This window comes from Sarcophilus harrisii, chromosome 5 (assembly GCF_902635505.1).
Source record: "Sarcophilus harrisii chromosome 5, mSarHar1.11, whole genome shotgun sequence".
Taxonomy (NCBI): Eukaryota; Metazoa; Chordata; class Mammalia; order Dasyuromorphia; family Dasyuridae; genus Sarcophilus; species Sarcophilus harrisii.
The window spans coordinates 33,505,243-33,517,624 of NC_045430.1; positions in this window are offsets into that span (position 1 = coordinate 33,505,243).

The window sequence follows — 12,382 nt, forward strand, 5'->3', positions numbered from 1 at the left end:
ATTTAAAATATTCAGTATGAACCTACATGCATCTTGAGATATCTAAGATTATTTTGAGATCAGTATCAGTGTTCCAGCTGTCTATTATGAAGTTCAGGGATTAAAGGCAGATCAGAATTTCAGTGCAATAATGTAAAAGAACGTGATATGGCAAAGTGTTTTTCCCCCTCCCCCTATCCCCAAAGTATTATGATTTCTAGTTCTCTATGAATTAAATTTGTAACAGATGGAAGATAATATGGGTCAGCTGGTAGTGGGAGGCTGCCATCTACTAAGCACCTGCTCTAGGGGGTTGTTCCTTCCCAGTAGGAACTACCCCCTCTTGTCCTTCCCCATTCTTGTCTTTGTAGTAGTTCAGAGATAATTTCCATTAAGTGTTTCAAAATAAATAATAGAATTCACTAATAGTGGGTTTTGTTATTATATTTCTATATCAAAGCAAATGAGGTAAGCAGATCACCTCTAGGGAAGATGCTCCTGTAATCTTTAAACTATTCATTGAGATGGAAAAGGAATCTGCCTATGTGGTTTAATTAGAAAAGCAATGGAGATATCCATATCCATTCCAAAATATCTCCCATTTCTTGCTTGGAATATTGTAGTGAGAGTTTAATTTCTTGACCTGAAGGAATTCTGGTCAGTGTCCCTCTGAGAGGCAGCTAGCTTAGGAAATAGGGAATTGTCCTCTGAGTCAGAAAGACCTGGATTAAGGTCTATCCGTGACAAACACTGGGCTATGTTTTTCTGGACCGGTCAATCTCAAAATGTTCTCAACTTTCTAAGGTTATAAATTGCAGAGCAGGTATTGACTGGCATTTGTAGGAGTTTCTCACTAGGACTGTCTCAAACCAATGGGACACTAATTGTCTAATGAAAAAAAGGGAAATCATTGTTAGAGGAGTTCTTTCCTGAAATGTAAGTACACCAGGGATTAATATGGTAAGCTTCTTTTCAGTGAATAACACCTTAGTACACTTTAGTTTATCAGATGACTTTCTTATCAGTGGGTCACAGGCTAGTAAGGAGCATGGGGGGACCGGAGCACTAACTAAGAAGGACAGGCTAGATTAGATAGTGTGGCCATGTGGGGGTGTCCAGGGGGCTCAGGAGCTTAAAGGGGGCACTGGGTGCCCAATTGGATTGGAGACACTAAGAGGAAAAAGAAAAACACTTCAGGTAAAGCACGATCGAAGCAAAGACAAATTTTTGTTAATTCACAATTGGACCAAGGATCAGCCCTCCTTAGGGGGATAAAGATATGGGATGGAGCGTCAGAAGGTATCTTGGTCAATTCACGTCAGTCATCAAGGTTAAACTAGCATGTGTATTCATTGCTGAGTTATTTTCAGTTGTGACTGTTTCTTTGTGACCTTATTTGGGATTTTCTTGGCAAACATATTGGAGTAGTTAGCCATTTTCTTCTCCAACTCATTTTGCAGATGAGGAAACTGAGGCAAACAGTAACTGGTAAATTTCTGAGGTCAGATTTGAACTCAGGCAGATGAGTCTTTTTGACTCTGGGCTGTGATAGATGATTAATTGGACCCCCATTTTGTTCAATCATTATTAATCAGTTTGGTATGATGCCATAGGGGTCATCATTATAAATTCTACATATTAGGCCCCAGATTTGTGAACTGAAGATTATGATTTTACTTGCTTATTCATAGGAAGCTAGCAAGAGGCTCCCTATCCTTGTTTTTCCCTTGTTATGGTGACCAAGCCTCATGGAAGAGGTGACTCAATGACATGGAAAGTCCCTCAGCTATTTTTATTGCTGCTCCATTCCTCATCATCCCTTGTCATCCCACTATTTCCCAACATGGGGAGATGGTTATGGGCACTTGACCAAGAAGTGATTCTCTTTGCCGCTCTATGGCCTGCCTATGGCCCATGTGCTTGTTTCAACTTCTGTTTAATCAGCCCAGCCCATGGGTCCACTCAGTGGCTTGTAGGATCCCCTGAAAGGTCAAGATAAGTATCAAGATCTGCTCTTTGGTTTGTTTGACAACTAATGGGATTCTCTATTTTATGTAGATCCTCCTGGATGATCAAGATCTATCAACCAAAGAGACCCTGCATAGACAGTCTGCTTTGTCGGTATTGTCTGGGTATCAAGCACCATAAAGCTAAAGAGGAGACATCTCAGACCATGAGTTAAATCTGAGGTCCATTTCATTAGATCCTTTAATAAAAATTCTATATATTGTAAATTGGACAATTTTGGACCCCACAGGTTCAGCACACTATCTGCTATGCTACATCATTGCCCTGGGCCTATAGATAGGATTTGAAAATAGTTTCAAGAATCTCCTTATATGCTATGAACTGAATGGTCCAAATGATGTAGTGAAGACACAGCAGAGTACACAGGAATCTGTTCTCTAGCCCTGGGAAGCTTAATATTTTAATTAATGACTTTAAAAAAGTTGATCAAATTGGCAGATGTCATAAAGCTGAGAAGGGACAGCTCAACCTACTGGATGGCAGAATCTGGGTTGCTAATGACTCTGAAAGGTTACAATATCGAGCTGAATCTAAGAGGGTGCAATATTATGAGAATACATCTTTACAATTGGGTTCAAAAAAAGAGGTAGACTAGACCACAGAGGATCTTGGACTCAATGTGCCAGTAGTGTTCCATGGAAAGTGAAAAATCTTATGTAAACTTAGATTTCATCAAGGGAGGATTGTCTTTGAGGATAAAATGGTGGGTGGTAGCCATTGTATCTTACAATGATTGGACAACAGCTAGGGTATTGAATTCTGGGTATTCCATGTTAGGAAGAGTTTTTAGAAGAAGGTAGCCCAGGATCAATAAAGATCCTTCAGACTACATCATATCAAGATTGAATAAAGGGACTGAGGGTGTTTAAACTCAAAGGGAAAGGCATTTGTCATGGGAATGGGAATTAAATTTGTTCTGCTTGGCTCCAGGTGGCACAATTAAGAACAATAGGTGAAAGTTGAGAAAAGGAAGATTTCTGACTCTGTATTTAAAAAGAAAAGTTCATGATAATTGGAGCTTTCCAAAAGTGGAATGGAATATTTTGAGATGATAGGGAGCATCTACATAGCACTTTAACATTTGCCAGGTATTGTACAGATAGTTCCTCATTTCCCTGGGAGCTAGATGCTGTTATTATCCCTATTTTATAGATGAGGAAACTGAGAGACTGAAGTTAAGTGAACTTGTTCAATGTCACACAGCTAATAGAGCTAAGGCAGTATTTGTATCTTCCTGATTCTAGGCCCACTGCTCTGTCTATTGTACCACCTGGCTTGCTAGTTCCTCTTCATTAAAGACTTTTGAATAACACGAATAACAATTTAAGGATATCAGGGAAGAGAAATTTCAACTCCTTCAAGATAGGAACTCAAATTTCAAGGGGGACTACAACATGCAAATAACTATCTTCATATTAAGATATTTACACTGAAAGCTCATAAGGATAGCAAGTGGCAGAAGCAAAATTTGAATCCAAATCTGCTGATTTTAAATTGCTGCAATTATTCTGTGATGCTGCTCTTTCTTTCTCTCAAATACAATTATCTAAATTTGTTTTAAAGTTCATAGAATTTTTAAGAATCTGTGTTGTAGACAGTCTCTGTAATCCCATAAAGCTTATATGTATTGAAAAACATTATTATGAGAAGAGGTCAGCAGGCTTCACCACATTGCCAAGGGTATCTCAAACTTGGTGAAGATCCCCTTGTTTGGGCTTTGTAACTTGATGAGTTGCTTTTTTTCCCCCTAGTTTTATTGGCATCTCTTTTCTTACAACACACCCATTTCCTGAAATTATCCCTCTTTCCCCCATTGAATCTCTGCTGGTAACAAAGACAAACACAGAACTGACTCACAAAACATTTGAACAATAAATCATTCATTCAATAAATATTTATTGAGTACATTACACTGTACATTGTAGGGGTTGTCACAAAAGTATAGAAAGTTTTGCCTTCTAATTGGAGAATATAGGATAGGATACAATTTAGTAATGTTTAAGATAAATAGCAACGGATTCTCATGCACTCTCATTCTCTTCCCATTCCTGCAGAACAACCTTCGACTGGCAGGGAACTCAATGATTTGGGGTAGGAGGTAGAGAAAACATTATATATATTGGAATGGTTGAGGGGTGGCAATAGGGAATTGGGTTGAAAAATACATAGTCGTAGAATAATATTAGGGAATCAAATGATATTCTTTTCTTTTTGAAAGATTCATTTAAAAAGTTTTTGCTACTTTTTCCTTTTTTTTTTTTTTACATTGTTGTCTTGTTCCACTGACTTCTCCCTTTCCCCAGAGCTCTTCTTTGTAACAAATAAGTATAGCTGAGAAAAACAAATCAATACATAGATGATCTGAAATAGAATTCTTTTCCCTAGGGTAAATATGGCTTCATTTTAGAAGCTCTCTACTTTTCTTTATTTTCTACGTGCACACCCATATAAATACACATATGCTAATATAAATCCTTATGTGCATATCTATATCTATATATATATATATACCCACAAATATATACACATACTTTATTCTCTATATGTTTCCGTACTCCAAATATATTCCCAGAGAATAAAGAAAAAAATATACATATCTTTCTCTCATGTACACATATTTATACAATGCTTTACTCCCTATGAACTTCTCTGCTCTCTATATACAACACAAATATACATATATGTACACATGAACAAAGTACACACACATATGTGTATAGCTCTATCACAGCTTTACACATTTATGTAAGTTTATTTTTCTGTATTCACTACACATACATACACATAATAGGCATGTGTGTATGAATATATATATATATATATATATACACACACATGATATACATACACACATATTTATTTCTATATAGATATGTGTGTGGTGTGTGTGTATAAAAAGATTTTTCTTCCCATCTGACTTTTTTTAATGGCACTGTCATTTTCTTAGTTTGAAACTCTGGAGTGATCTTTAAATTCTCCCTCTTCCTCACTCTGTACATCTGATTATCAGATTCTGTTAATTCTGTCTCCACAATATCTTTCAAAGTAGTCCCCTTCTGTTCTCACAACTGTGACCTGAATTCATTACCACTTACCTAGACTATCACATATATTCTACTCCAATTGGTTCCCCTGCCTCCATCCTTTCCCTCTTTTAAGTTATTCTAAAGATCAGTGATAGCATAATTGTTCTAAAGCTCCTTTATTCGAAAATTTCCCATCATTCCTCACCGCAAGGAGGACCTTTGCTTGCCACTGAAGGCTCTCCAGAATCTAGTCTCTTCCCTCTTTTTCTCTGCCCCCTTCCCCCCCTCTCCCAGATTTATCTTACACTATTCTGCAAGGATATTATAGGAATACAGTCAAGGGTGAAACTTGTGATTTCAAGGTACAGTTTCTAAATTCTGTGGATTTACAAAAGAAAACAAAGCCAGTAATTACTCAGGAAGTTTACAATCAGTAAGGGATTTATGGTATAAATACACAAAAAAGAAAGTATATCACAAAAAGGAAAACTGTCACTTTAGGTTACTTGCCATGCTCCACTTAGATCTATATAGTTTGTGATGGTTGTTCTCCATTCCTGGAATATTCTCTTTTGTTATCTCTGCCTTTTAGCATCTCTGATTTTCTTTAAGACTCTGCTTCTTCTCTTAGAGAAGGAGGAAGATTGTATTAATTGCTTATGTAATTCCCAGTAGAGAAGTAGTCATTGGCTATGAACAAACAAAAAATGAAGAGTAAATTATTAACAACTATATGAAAGAGTGCTCCAAATCAGTAATAAGGAGATAAAAGCATTTTCTTGATAACTAACTGGGGGGAAAATAAAACACTATGTAAGAAAAAAAAAAGAAGATAAATGGAAATAAAAAGAACTTCATACTTTGAAACTTTACAAAAATGACTAAAGATAGGAATAGTAAATGTTTGAAGAGATTATAGAAACATAGGAGCACTAATGTATCATTAGTAGAGTTGTAAACTGGTTTAACTGTTCTGGAAAACACTTTTGAATTAGGTAAATAAAATGGCTAAAATGTCTATTCTTTTGATTTAGAGATTTCTAAGTAAGTAGGCATATGCCCCAAGAAGGTCATAGATGAAAAACAAAACAAAAGCCTTCTTGGACATTATCATATTTATTTCAGCACTTTTGTAGTAGGAAATTGAAATAAGGTAGATGCCCATCAATTGGAAAATGCCTCAACTAATTGTGGTACTTGCATGTAATGGAATAATGTAAGAAACCACAAATATAAAAACTTAAAGAAGCATAGAAAGGCTTACATGGATGGGTATAAAGTAAGTAACTGGAGACAAGCAGGAAAGTAAGACCAAAAGAATAAGAGACTCAATGGCTATAACAGAGAGTAAATGAAAAGAACAACCATAAAATACTGGAAAGCTAAATGATGATAATTGACACCAGTTAATGTTGCCTGCTAGGTAGCAGCTATATAGCAGAATGGATAGAGTGTGGGGCTTGGATTTAGGAAGACATGAATCCAAATGAGGCTTCAGACACTCACTGTGAAACCCTGGAAAAGTCATGTAACCCCTATCTACTTCAATTTCCTCAACTGTAAAATTAGAATAATATTAGGGTTGCTGTGAGGATCAAATGAGATAATGTTTGTAAAAACATAGTATCTGACACATAGTAAGCTCTTAATCAAAGATTAGTTCTCTGTTACTTACAATTCTCCCCTACCACCCTAAATTTAAAGAACAAATTTGGTTTCCCAGAGAGGTATTTATTTTCCCTCTTGGTTAGGGGGAAGTGAGAGTGAGAGAAAATAAATGTTTGTTAATTGAAAAAAAATTTTTTTAAATAAAAGATAGTTCTGTAGGAGGGTTGGGGGAAGTATACAGAGAAAAATCCAGGCAATGTTAAAGCAAAATATAATAATAAAATATATTTTCATATAATATTATTTTTGTATTTTATATATCTCATTTTTGTTTTACAGTATTTTATTCTTCACCCCAGATACATGACAAGAAAAAATTTAATGTTCTTTTAAATGAGATATTGAATTCAATAGTTTTCTTCCTTTCTCCCTCCTCTCCCCTCTTCTGAGGAAGGTAAGCAGTTTAAGCAGTTTGATCTAGTTTATACATATTAAAATTCATTTTTAAAAAGTGATAGTCCCTACCCCAAGGGAGCTTATACTCTCCTAGTTTATATTTATACCACTTATACTATATATAAATGTAAGTGGTATAAATTATTATTTATTAGATCAATTCCATTATTCATTTGTTGAGATCTTTTTAAATTGTGTGCATCCTTTGAGACAACATGATAGCACTCCCTTCTTATTATTTGCAAATTTGATAAGCATATCTTCACAGATATGTTTTTAATAGAGGTAGCAATAAAGAACAAAACCACATCATCTGCTTTGCCTTTGTATCCTAAGATCTATAGAATTTTTTCATCTAATTTGTGGCTGAAACTTCCTCTTTGCATTGAAGGCCCCTTCCTCCCCCTTAGAATATGACCTCCTTGGGAGTAGAAGCTGTCTTCCTATCTATATTCACAGCTCATAGCACAGTGTTTTACACATAGTATATTTAATATGTTTATTCTTTCATTCATTCAAAGAACTGATCAAATGTTGAACAGCATTTATATAAATGATCAAATGTTGAAAAACAGAGCAAAAGACAGATGCCCTGGAGCTCAGCTCATGAACTTATAGCCTACAGATTCTACCCTTTCCTAGGCAGCTTTGATAGCTGAGACAACATTCACCTTTCTCCAGGTCTGTGGAATGTCTCAGGTCCTCAGATCACTGATAGAAATGACACGTGCCAATTCTTTTGCTTGTTTGAGATGGAGTCCATCTGGACTTGGTGACTTCAGTTTATCAAGGGCAGCCAGGAGCTCTCTGGCCAGCATCTCATTTATCTTCAATTGCCACTCCATTAACCATTTTCTCTTGATCTCTGTCAGCCTGAAGATAATTTTCTTTGGTAAAGAAAACAAAAGCAAAATGAGTGAGTTAGTTTTATCTTCTTTCTGACATTCTTTAGTATCATTCTATCTATTTTGAGCCTGAGGGTAATCTTTTCTTTAATGTTACTCTTGCCCCCAAAGTGCAATTTTTTTGGGTATCTTTGTGCTTAGCTTTTCTTCTATGTTCTATGTGCTTTAATACTCCTAACACTATTTTTAGGCTTATACTATCCTTTTTTATTTATCTTTAGTTTACTTTTCTTATTTAGAATACACACATATGTATACACAATATAATATACATATATTTATATACATAACACACATATGAAAAATATTTCTACACATACATAATATATACATATAAATAACATATTTCTAATGCATATATACACACATGTGTGATACATGTATCCACCATATATATGATATAATATACATATTATATATATACACACATATGATATAGCTATATAGCTATGTAAATATCTAGGTATCTACATCTCTGGCTATATATGTACCTTTAAAAAAAACTAGGGGTTGGGGAAGTTAAAGAGTGCGGAGCACAAGTCCTGGAGTCAAGAGAACCCGAGTTCAAATCCAGCCTCAGATTCTTAATACTTTCTAGATGTGTGACCTGGACAAGTTATTTAAACCTAATTGCCTTGCCAAAAACAACAACAATAAAAAAATCTAGGGCAGTGGATGGCACAGTGGATAAAGTGCTGAACCTGGAGTCAGGAAAACTCACTTTTGTGACTTCAAATCTGGTCTTGGATACTTACTAACCATGTGACCCTGAACAAGTCACTTTACCCTGTTTGCCTCAAAGGAGATGGAGAAAGAAATGGCAAACCAACTCTAGTGTCTTTGCCAAAGAAAAATGTGGTCATGAAGAGTCTGACATGATTGAAAATGACTGAACTACAACAAATTCTAAATTGGTCAATAAATTTCCTGTTATTCTTTTCAATCTCCTTAGATAGCTTTTTCCCTCCTCCCTTTTCCCTAATTTTTTATGATGTGATTTATAAATACAAAATAATGGTACAAATTTTGTCTTAAGCCCTATATCTGTAATCATTTGATTCCATAACAATTTGCCCTCTCCTTTCACGACCATGTTAAGTCTTGCTGTGGATTAATTAATACATACTAATTGTTGTACCAAGATGTATACATAATAATAGCTAGAAACAGTCTCAGGGAAATTATCAGGTTGAGTTTTGTTTAGTTTTCATATTGTCCTTCAGAATTTGCTTAGAGATTTTTAAATTTTTACCTCAAAAAGAACACCTGACTCTGAAGCTGTTTGCTAATTTACATAAATATGGTAAATTTAATTGAGAAATAAACAAGTCTTATAAGTTAAGCTTGACATGAAAATAAGATGTCTACTACATATTGTGAGACTTTTAAATATAGTAGTCACTTTGTTTTCATGTTTCATTTTTTATTCACATGTATCATACAACATAGATGTATACATACAACATACATGTGCAAAATATATATGTATATGCATGTATACAAACACACTGAATTTCATTATTGTTTAGTTGTCTGACTCTTCATGATCTCATTTGGGATTTTCTTGGTAGGGACACCGAAGAGGTTTGCCATTTCCTTCACTAGTTCATTTGATAAATGAGGAAATAGGCAAACAGGGTCATTTAATCCAGAGTCTGGATTTGAATTTAGGTATTCCTGACTCTGGGCTCAGCATTCTATCCACTGCACCATCGAGCTGCCCATACATGGATACAACTGTAGTGTAATACATCTGTGTCTATTAATTGAATGTTTTATAAAAACTTAACAATGAACACAAATATAGTCATCTAGGTTTAATTAATAGCTACTTTCGTCCAGGAAAAGGCCCATAAATGCTTGCCCCCACCCATCCACACAGGAAAAAAAATAATTGGATGTATTTTCCAGTTATATGGCTAAACAAATGCTTGCCCCACCCATTCACGCAGGAAAAAAATAATTGGATATATTGTCCAGCTATATGGCTAAACTATAGAGCTCACCCATTCACATGAGGTATAAATGTTTTGCACAAGCACTACAAACGGGCTAAAAGTTGGGCCCAGAAATTGCAAACTCCTTGAATGATCCTAAATTTCTCCAGAAAGAACTTTCATCTTTTTAGTACCAATGTTATACCTGTGTTGTTGTATGATTATATATGAGTCATGGAACAGTCAGTCTCTAAAGAATTTGAAATGAATAACTCAGTGAGCAATGGGATAGATCATAATGGGTGTGAACAGGATATCACACATAATAAAGATGGAACTAAAAAAGAATGAGAGTAAAGAAATGTGTGGCCAGAAAAATAGATGTTCTGGTCACAGGATGAGAATGAGGGATAATTAATGAATATATATATTTATATATTAAACATATATTTTATAGTATAGATTATTATTCAAGAGTTGCAAGCTGAATCATGAGAGGAAACATACAAATTGATGAGATTACAGATTTTTTTGCGTATTTGAAGAATTTCATTGAAATACAGAAAGTAACATGTTTTCTTTCCTTCCCTCAAAGTCCCCATCAGAATTTTTTTTCCATTTACCCTAATTTAATTTTCCTCATATGAAAACATACATTTAGTCTGTTTGCAATTGTTCTGTTTTTTTTTCTTTATTTAATAAAGGTCTTTCTATATTTCTTTGTATTCCCCACAGAGTAATCGTTATTATGTGATAGTATTCTGTGATAGATACTATGATTTAATAACTTTATCATTCTTCTGCTTTAACATGTTATAGATAGCAGGGATCTTGAAATTATTTGGTCCAAAACCTTCATTTTACAATTAAAGAATTTTGAGACTCAGAGAAATTAAATAATTTGCCCAAGGTCACACAGGAAGTCATGAAAATCTTTGAAAGTATAACTTGTGTTTTTTTATTTCATTTTTGATAATAACTTTTGGGTCTATTCTAAGCCATAGAATTTTTGAGACCAATGAAACTTATATACCTTTCCCCCACAGTTTTCCATTATATTTTTTCCATTTAGTCTCACACATTCTCTTTCCTCATCTATTTCTCTACTTCTCTGGTCTTATCCATTCCTTTGCTATCCTAGACCATTCCACTTAGTTTTAAAGGTCTTTCAGCTTTAAACATAAATACCATCCATACTATACACTGTAAGCTTTTTGATCATTGTCTTCTACCTCTCCTGAAATGGTCACACAATAAGGAGGCTGTTTTTATGAATGGTAAAGGAGGGAGAAGGCGAGCAGGGAACTGTGTGCCAATTTCTATTTAATGACCTGCAACTTGGACTGCCTTTTTTTTTTTTTTTTTTTTTTTTTTTTTTTTTTTAAATCTATGTCAAGAAAAGGGCAGACAATTCCTTTACCACAAGAAGATATTTACAGAGTTCCCAGATGGGAAGGGGATACTAGAATAGGATCCCCCATTGAGCTTTCTAAAAAGAGAAAATGGATGAATATGGCATGTGAATACATATGGATAAAGTGTGGATATGGATGCTAAAAGAAAGCCTGAAAATGTAGGTCAATGTGGCTGTAGTATTAATAGAAATTTGGATCACATAAGCATAAAAATAGTTCTATCCATGAAATATTCCAGGAGAATGGATACACACACACACACACACACACACACAGTCACAAACTCACACTCCTTTCATATGAGTGCACAATAATAGTATGCAGAGATTTTAAATACAAGAATTTTATTTTTGAATTTGAAATGGCTTTACTTTCCACCCGCACCCCCACCATATCCAAATTTCTTTTTCTACATTTTAATTATGAATTGCTTTGCCTTTGAATTGGAAATGCAACAGTCTGATAGATCATCATTCTTAGGGAAGATTGCCTTAACTGTAAAAATAAATAAATAAAAGTTTTTATTGATACATTCTGTATTTTCTTTATATCACCATGTTATTCCCCAGTATCTCTCCTTCCCTTTCCAGAGATTCGATCTAGATGGTAAATGTTTAAAGAAAAGGAAAATCAACATAATTGATTAATATGTTGAAAAAGTCTGAACTTACAATATTTATAAACCTTCCAACTCTGCAAAGGTGTGATAGAAATATCTTTTCATATATCTTCTTTCAAGTTATGCTTGATCTTTTTGATTTTGACATATTTCTGAATTTTTTGGTGTGTTTGTTCTTTACACTTATTATTGATGTTGTCACCATATATATTGTTTTCTTGACTCTGCTTACTCCATTGTCTATCAGTTCTTGTTGATCTTGCCATACTTATTTATAACATTAACCATTTCATATAGGATGGCAGTAATCCATTGTAATCATATACCACAATTTGTTTGGCATTCTCCAATTGATGGATACTTACTATTTCTAATTTTTATAACTATAAAAAGTGTTGTCACAAATATT